Consider the following 7,916-nt stretch of genomic DNA (forward strand, 5'->3'; position numbering starts at 1 on the left):
GGCAGTATTTGGAGCTAAGACTCCTGAAACAGCTCCTTGGCTAGGTCCTTAGTTTCCTCTCCTGTTTTTTCTCAACTGCTCTCCTCAAACAGGTTGGTATTCCTTGAAGACACAAAGCAAACAGAACTTGTAGCTCTCCCTGTTTAAAAAACCCTCTGCAGCCTCCCAATACACTCAAACTGGCATCCAAGTCCTCCTCTGGCCAGTGAAGGGGTGCTTTCCGTGCATTTGTCTCACTTGCTAGACTCCATGGCAACCTGCTCCAAGTTCTAAAGATTACCTAAATGGGTTACAAATCTGCCCAAGATTAAGAGTCACAGACCTTGAGTCAGAAGGTGTCTCCAGCCCCAAACAGCTCATTCACTTGCTATGGCCACCCACACAAATGTGTATTGTGTTTTAAGTGCACAGGAAGAACAAAGAAAAAAATTCTCTTACTACTTCTGCCTTTGCTCATTTTCCTGAATGGCCCTGACTGATGCCTTATCCTGAGAACATGGGTATGTGCTATTCTCTGTATTCCAGAACATTCCTTACCTCTGAGTCTTCAACACCGCCCCCCCAACACACACACAGAGTCTCTTCTTGCTAGCTTCATTTCTTGGCTTCTACATAAGATATAATGTCAGGGTTAAGACTGTGGGCTAACAAGACAAGGTGGCTTGTAGTTGATCTTCTCTACTCTTAACAAGGTACTCTGAGTGAACTGCTTCACTTCTCTGTGTCTGAGGGAAAAGCAATCCCAAAGAAGGGGGGTAGCAGCTTGAGTTGACCAAGCAAGTAGGATAGCTCTTATTGAGCATTAAGGTTCTAGGATAACTAGAACATTCCAATGAATATACTGTTCCTGCTGAACAGAGAAACCATTGTTAAGAAACTTTAGGGCAACTCCTAGCCCATCAACCGTACATAATCGTGAGCCACACCCACAAAGTAGGTTACCTGTATTCTGTCTCTGTGTCCACACAATTTTATCAAAGTATACTTTACTTGTCAAACTAGGTGTCCAGTATCTTTGTTACAAGGAAGTCTGAGAAATGTATTTTTCAAAAGTTTCACAGAAGCTGGTGTGGTGGCACATGACTTTAATCAAAGCGCTCGGTAGGCAGAGACAGGTGGATTTCTGTGAGTTCAAGGGCAGCCTGGCCTACATAGTGAGTTCTAGGATAGCTGGAGCTATGCAGTGAGACTTTATCTCAAAAAAAACCAAACCAAACCAAACAAAACCCCTACAGATTTCAAAACATTTATTTTCTTTTAAATCATGCATCTCTGTGTGCGGGTATGTATGCACAAATGCAGGTAAATAGGGTATCAGATCTCCTGGAGATAGAGTTATAGGCAGTTGTGAGGCACCCTACGTGAGTGCTGGGAACCCAACTCTGCCAGAACCACCAGTTGAGCCTTCTCTTAAACTCCAGCATCATGGCTTTTAGAAGATAAAGGAGGACTGAAATAAATAATGAGGAAATGAGTACATCCCTTGAGCCACCCACCTTGTTTGACTCAAGAAAACAAAGAGAACAGGCATGGGTGGCTAGTGACCATGCAGCCCTCTAACCCTCTCATCTCAGCACTTGGGAGGTGAAGGGAAGAGGATCTGGAGTTTAAGGTCTTCCTTCCCTGAGTAGCAAGTTCAAGACCAGCCTATCTTACACAAGTCCCTGTCTCAAATAAAAGAAAAAGAAAAGTAAGAGAATGTTTTAAGATGTCATGGTATAAACTGAGTGGTAGTGGTGCACGCCTTTAGTCCAACACTTGAAAAGCAGAGGCAGGTGGATCTCTGTGAGTTCAAGGCTAACCTGGTCTACAGAGTGAATTCCAGGACAGCTGGGCTACATAGAGAACCCCCTGAAAACAAACAAACAAAAAGATACTTTGGTACATAACTGCACCCAAAATGACTTTTTTCATTTGGCAGACTGATGTAGGTCTTTAGTGGCACATTTTATCACAGGAAATTACTATAATGTTCAAAGAAATCTTGTTAGTGTCTAGATGAATATCTGTATCTGATCAAAGAGCTTTTGATCCTTGTTATCTTTCCAACAGATACAGAAAGCAAATGATAACACTTTGATGACTGGTTATATCTTAGTCAAATAGTGAAGAAGTCTTTGTGAGCTGGATTCATCATTTATGAAAATAGAACAGTTTCGAGTCTTAAAATGAAGGTGAATTTTATTTTAAATGTATTTTATATCCTGCCTCTTTGTACAGACACAATTATGTATAATTTTCAAACCAGTTGTTAGCATGTTCCTGGTGGTGATCAACTACATACTGCCTCTGTTTGAAAACCTTTTTTATCATTCCAAACAGAACCTCATTAAGAAGTCGCTGTCTCCCTTGCTCTGCCCTCTCCCCATCAAGTCACCAATCTGTTTTCAGCCTTTGTGGGTCTATCTATTCTGGATGAACCATGTAGACGCAGTTACACGATCTGGAGTCTTTTGTGTCCGGTTCTCTCACTTAGTACAGCATTACTGATGCTCACGTGGGTTGCTGCACGTCCCCTACTCCCTGCTTCCTACTGTTGAGCAGCACTTCATGGAACAGACATCTCATGCCCTTCCTTCCTTCCTCCCTCCCTCCCTTCTTCCCTTCCTTCCTCCCTCCCTCCCTCCCTCCCTCCCTCCCTCCCTCCCTTCCTTCCTTCCTTCTTTCCTTCCTTTACTTTTGGTTCAGGATTCTACTGTGTAGCCCCAGCTGGACTCAGAACCTGTGATCTTTCTGCCTCAGCCTCTCAAGGCTAGGATGATCAAGCTGTGCCAAGCTCCTTGTATCATCCAACATACTTCTTGTATCCATCTGGCTACAGTGTGTGTGTGTTTGTGTGTGTGTGTGTGTATGTGTGTGTATGTATGTATGTATGTTTTGTAATGTATGTATTTTGTGCATGTATGTTTGTGCACCACTTGTGTGCTTGATACCCACAGAGGCTAAGGGGGTGTTGGATCCCCTGAAACTGGAGTTACAGATGGTTGTGAGTCCCCGTAATTACTATTTATTATTCAGGTGATTGTACTGCACCCAGGACTTTGGTCCGTGAAAGGAAAAGTACCAGTTAAATGTAAGTTTCCTGCCCTCTAGTGGAGGCTTTAAGTCATGGCCACACAAAGAACTGAGAGGATTAACACTGTTTGAACAGATAAGATGGTTAGGAGTCCCACTGTGGTACCTCTGAGGCATGGAGACAACTGCTTGCTGTAGGAGTCCCCCCTGGGAAGCCCAGTGGTGCCAACAAATGACCTAACCTGGAACATCTACCAGCTAAGAGCCCTCATATAGGAAGGCCTAGACATAAAGATTTTCAAAGTGGAGCAAGAGAAAGCCACCTCATCCACAGCTGAGGAAAAGGCACGAGAAGAATTTGAACTATCAGGTGTGTGTGTGTGTGTGTATGTGTGTGTGTGTGTGTTGGGGGGGGGTGTCCCTGCAGGTATCCAGGCAGAGAATTGAACGTCAGGAAGAGATAAGAATGAAAAACCCGTTTCAGATTGACATCAACTTGCATCAGACTTCAGGGAGTCTAATACCAGGCAGTTTATTGTAGGCAAATAGAACTTGGGACAGGGTCTCCAGGCAATAAGAATTTCTATAATTTCAATTCCAGTTGCACAATAAAGTTTAAGGTGTGATTACATAGACACTCTTTTACAAAATATATGTGACTACAAGGGTGGACTCTGTAACTAAAAGGCCTAGGATCTAGTATAGTCTCTGACCAGTAGCATAGAGGTCATTGGGCCATAAAGTTCCTCCAACATCTCTCCTAAGGATGGGAAATGGTCTAGGGTGAGTAAAACCCTCTTTAAATAATTGATAGGTTAGTTATGGCAAGATGGATCAGCTAGTAAATACATTTGCTACCAAGCCTAATGACCTGTGTTCAATCCACAGAGTCTGCATGGTTTTCCCAGGTGTCTGGGATAATCATTCTGGGGAATACAGGTGAGGTCTGCCTCTATAGCAAAAGGTGAGTGAAGTCTGCCTTCACAGATATCACAAAAAGGTTACCAGGTCATTAACAAAACCCACTCTCACCTTTCTGGATGGAAGGCAGGGATTTGATTTTCTCTCCTCCATTGAGGAGATGCCCTGCATGAGTTACATTCCCGGTTCTCTTAGTGCTTCTCTGTGAGTACAGAGACTTCTGTGGCCTCAACCATGAGTAGTTTGAAAATCAGAGTAAAAGATGTCTGATGTCTAAGTGGCCAGGGCTGCCTTCCATCCTAGTGAGATGGCAGGCACTTCAGGGAAGTTGTCTTAGTGACTTTTCTGTCCCTGTGGTAAGACATGAGCAAGGCAGCTTGTAAGAAGAGTGGATTTAGAGCTAACTGGTTCAGAAGATGAGTTCATGACGGTTGTGGTGGGGAGCATGGCAGCATGCAGGCAAGCAGGCAGCACTGGAGCAGTAGCTGAGAGCCCACATACGGATCCACAACCATAAGGGAGCTAACTAGGAAAACTCACAACCCATCCCCAGTGATGCACCTCTTCCCTCAAGGCCACACATCTTAATCTTTCCCATACAGAGACAATTTGAGTCCTACAGAATCCTGTTTCCCTTCTTCCAGTCAACTCATTTTGAATCTGATCATTAAGAGTCTTTCCTGGAAGCTCAGGCCCACATTCTGGCGGTCTATTTTCTGTCTTAGCTACAGTCAGACAACCACAGTTTTAGTTGTAAGGATCTTACATTAGTGCTGGATTCTCAATTTGGACTGAATGTTAAGAACCACTTGAGCTGGGCCTGGTGGCCTATACCTGTAATCCCTGCACTTGACCTGTGGAAGCAGGAAGATGAGGAGTTGAAAAGTCAACCTCAGCCACAAAGTGAATTTGAGGCAAGCCTACACTGTGTGAGACTTTGTCTCAAAATCAAAACAAAATATAAACCAACCAACAACACACATACATGGAAGCCCTCGAGAAGAGGTCATATGGAACACCCAGAGCTATGAGGAAAGTGAGAGGAAAATTTCTACTGTTTACTTAAAAGACAAAACAGAACCAACCAACCAACCAACCAACCGACCAACCAACCACCAAAAGAATTATCATGTCTTATAGGGCTTATAGGGCTTATATCAGCCCTATAGGGGGCTGAGTCAGGAGAATTGCTGTGAGTTTAAAGCCAACCTAAGTAGCATATTCTAGACTGGAGAGATCTTCCTTAGCTACTTTTCTGCTGTGGTGACAAAATAACCTAACAAAAGCAACTTAAGAGAGAACTCCTCAGTTAGGCAGTGGTGGTTCAAGCCTTTAATACCAGCCCTCAGGACAAAAAACAAAGAGATGGGGGTGGGGGAGGGAGTAGTTATAGGACATAAGTTTGTCTTGGTTGGGAGATCGGGATGACAGAAGCACAAGGCCAATCTGTCACACTGCAGTAGCAGAGAGGGCTCACAGGAAACTGGTTCTCACTGGTGTATTTCCTCCATGAAGGTTCCACGTGCCAGAAGGTTTCCTAACCTTTTGAAACATCACCAGCTGCTGGGAATCACATGTTCAAACATACGAGCCTATGGGGAACATTTCACATTCATCCTACAACAGACCCTGTCTTAAAAAATAAATAAATAAAATAAAAACCTACTAAGAAGAATCATCTGGAGCTGCCATCTTGTGTCCCCAAGTGTGTGCGCCTTATCTTAGCTGGTCTGCCCGAGACCCCCTGAGCGTGAACCTTAGTTCCCCTCGAGGTCCCATTTCCACTCCGACAAGATGAAAGAAACGGTCATGAACCAGGAAAAACTTGCCAAACTGCAGGCACAAGTGCGTATTGGTGGGAAAGGAACTGCTCGTAGAAAGAAGAAGGTGGTTCACAGAACAGCCACAGCAGACGATAAAAAGCTGCAGTTCTCCTTAAAGAAGTTAGGGGTAAACAATATCTCTGTGATCCATTTTAACAACCCTAAAGTTCAGGCGTCTCTGGCAGCAAACACCTTCACCATTACAGGCCACACTGAGACAAAGCAGCTGACAGACATGCTTCCCAGCATCCTAAACCAGCTCAGTGCAGACAGTCTGACTAGCTTAAGGAGACTGGCTGAAGCTCTGCCCAAACAATCTATGGACAGAAAAGCACCACTTGTTACTGGAGAGGATGATGATGATGAAGTTCTAGATCTGGTGGAGAATTTTGATGAGGCTTCTAAGAATGAGGCAAACTGAATGGAAGCAACTTCTGAAGAAAATGACATTTGCAGAAGTTACAGGAGCTGCTATTTTGTATCATGACTGCTTTTTAAAAATTTTTTGTTTATTATGGATCTAATAAAATCTAGATCTTTAATATTTTTAAGCCCAAGCCCCAGACAGTGCAGCTCTTTTCAGTTTTCGCTTATATCTAATTCTTTGTGGCAAATTAAGCTGAAAAAGCCTGGGAATAAAGTTTGGAAAAGGTTAATAAAATTCTTTGCCTAGTTAAAAAAAAAAAAAAGAAGAAGAATCATCTGAGTGTCTCTACAAATTGTGTATGCTGGGTTCATGTGACATCACCTCACTTCGGATCACAGGAGAGGGTGGTATGGCCCAGTCATGAGTACTTTTGAAACTTGCCAAGGTGCAGTCAAAACCAAGAGGCACTGAAGTATCAAAATGGCTCCTTGTCATGCTGCTTGCTTTCTTTTAGAGCAACATTTTGTCTGTTTACATTCCTGGCTGTTTGGTACAGGTATTTCTGGGGGTGGGGATGGGGATAGGAGAAAGAGAAAGAGAAGGGATCCCTTTGGGTCTGCATTTCCCTCAATTCTCTGCCCAGGGTCTTTGGCTCCATCTCCTCATAGGACCCAGACTGTGTGCACGCAACCCTGAACTCTGAACTCTCACGCAGGTTCAGGAAAGCAAAGGTCACTCAACTGCACAGACTTTCAGCTTGAACTTCACTCACCCCCTCCGACCTGTAAGTTTGTGCTGTCTTGTTATTCCGGCTGTGATCTTTTGCCTTCCAAGTTTCAAGCCTCTGCTTCGTTGTCCCTTTGTGCTGTAGGCACGTGAACTTGTGCATAGATCTACATGTATGCACTAAACTCCAGGAGAATCTACTGAAAGGGCCCAATCCTAACACGAGCCCCTACCTATCCCCCTTAGCCAAAGGTTGGTTGTGCAGATCTGTAGCTTTATTTGACCACAAAAAAAGCCCCATTAATACTCAGTCATATTGGCGTCTGGAGAGTTTTGGGTGTGGGAACAGCTTGTTTGGTGAGTTTTCTTTGTTGTTCTTTCTGCTTAGCTGCACAAGGATGTTAGGATCTACTGCTCAGTTCTTTGTCTCTAACTTTTGGTCTAGCCTGGGACCTGTGCACACTTTTGGAGTCCCCACATCTTTCATGGCAAGTTTCCTGATCTGCTTGCATCCTCTTTTTTTTATTATTTTATTTTTTAATTAAAATTTTATACAATATTTTGATCATGTTTTCTCCTCCTCCAACTCCTCCCAGATCCTTCCCACTTACCTAACTTTATATTCTCTATCTCTCTGGAAAAAAAAAGTCCCACAAAAAGGAAAATTAACACAAACAAGCAATAAGACAAAATAAAAGAAAGCCCACTGTTTCTGGGCATGGGGGCCTGCTCTGGAGTGTAGTCGATATTCCGAGTAACACTCCATTGGAGAAAATAGATTTTCCTTTTACCAGTGGATGTCAATTGCAGATGATTTATTGGTTGGAATGGGAGCCTGTGTCTACCTCCTCCTTTCCGTGCTGGGATTTCATCTGATTTGAATCTGTGAAGGTCTTGTGCATGCTGTCACAGTGTCTGAATTCATATGTCCTGTTGTGTCTGGAAGACATTGTTTCCTTGGAGTAATCCATCACCTCTCTTCATTCCTTCCACACAGCCATCTGACCTTTAAGAGTAAGAGTTGATGAAGACATCTCCCTTAGGACTGATTTTTTCAAAGCTTT

At 43.5% G+C, this 7,916-nt stretch overlaps 1 pseudogene; it reads left to right on the plus strand.

The window, feature by feature from the left end:
• Positions 1–5,648: 5,648 nt before the first annotated feature.
• LOC114631638 lies at positions 5,649–6,180 on the plus strand (annotated as a pseudogene).
• The last annotated feature ends 1,736 nt before the right edge of the window (positions 6,181–7,916 follow it).

The sequence above is a fragment of the Grammomys surdaster genome, unplaced genomic scaffold (assembly GCF_004785775.1).
Source record: "Grammomys surdaster isolate TR1022 unplaced genomic scaffold, NIH_TR_1.0 363, whole genome shotgun sequence".
NCBI lineage: Eukaryota > Metazoa > Chordata > Mammalia > Rodentia > Muridae > Grammomys > Grammomys surdaster.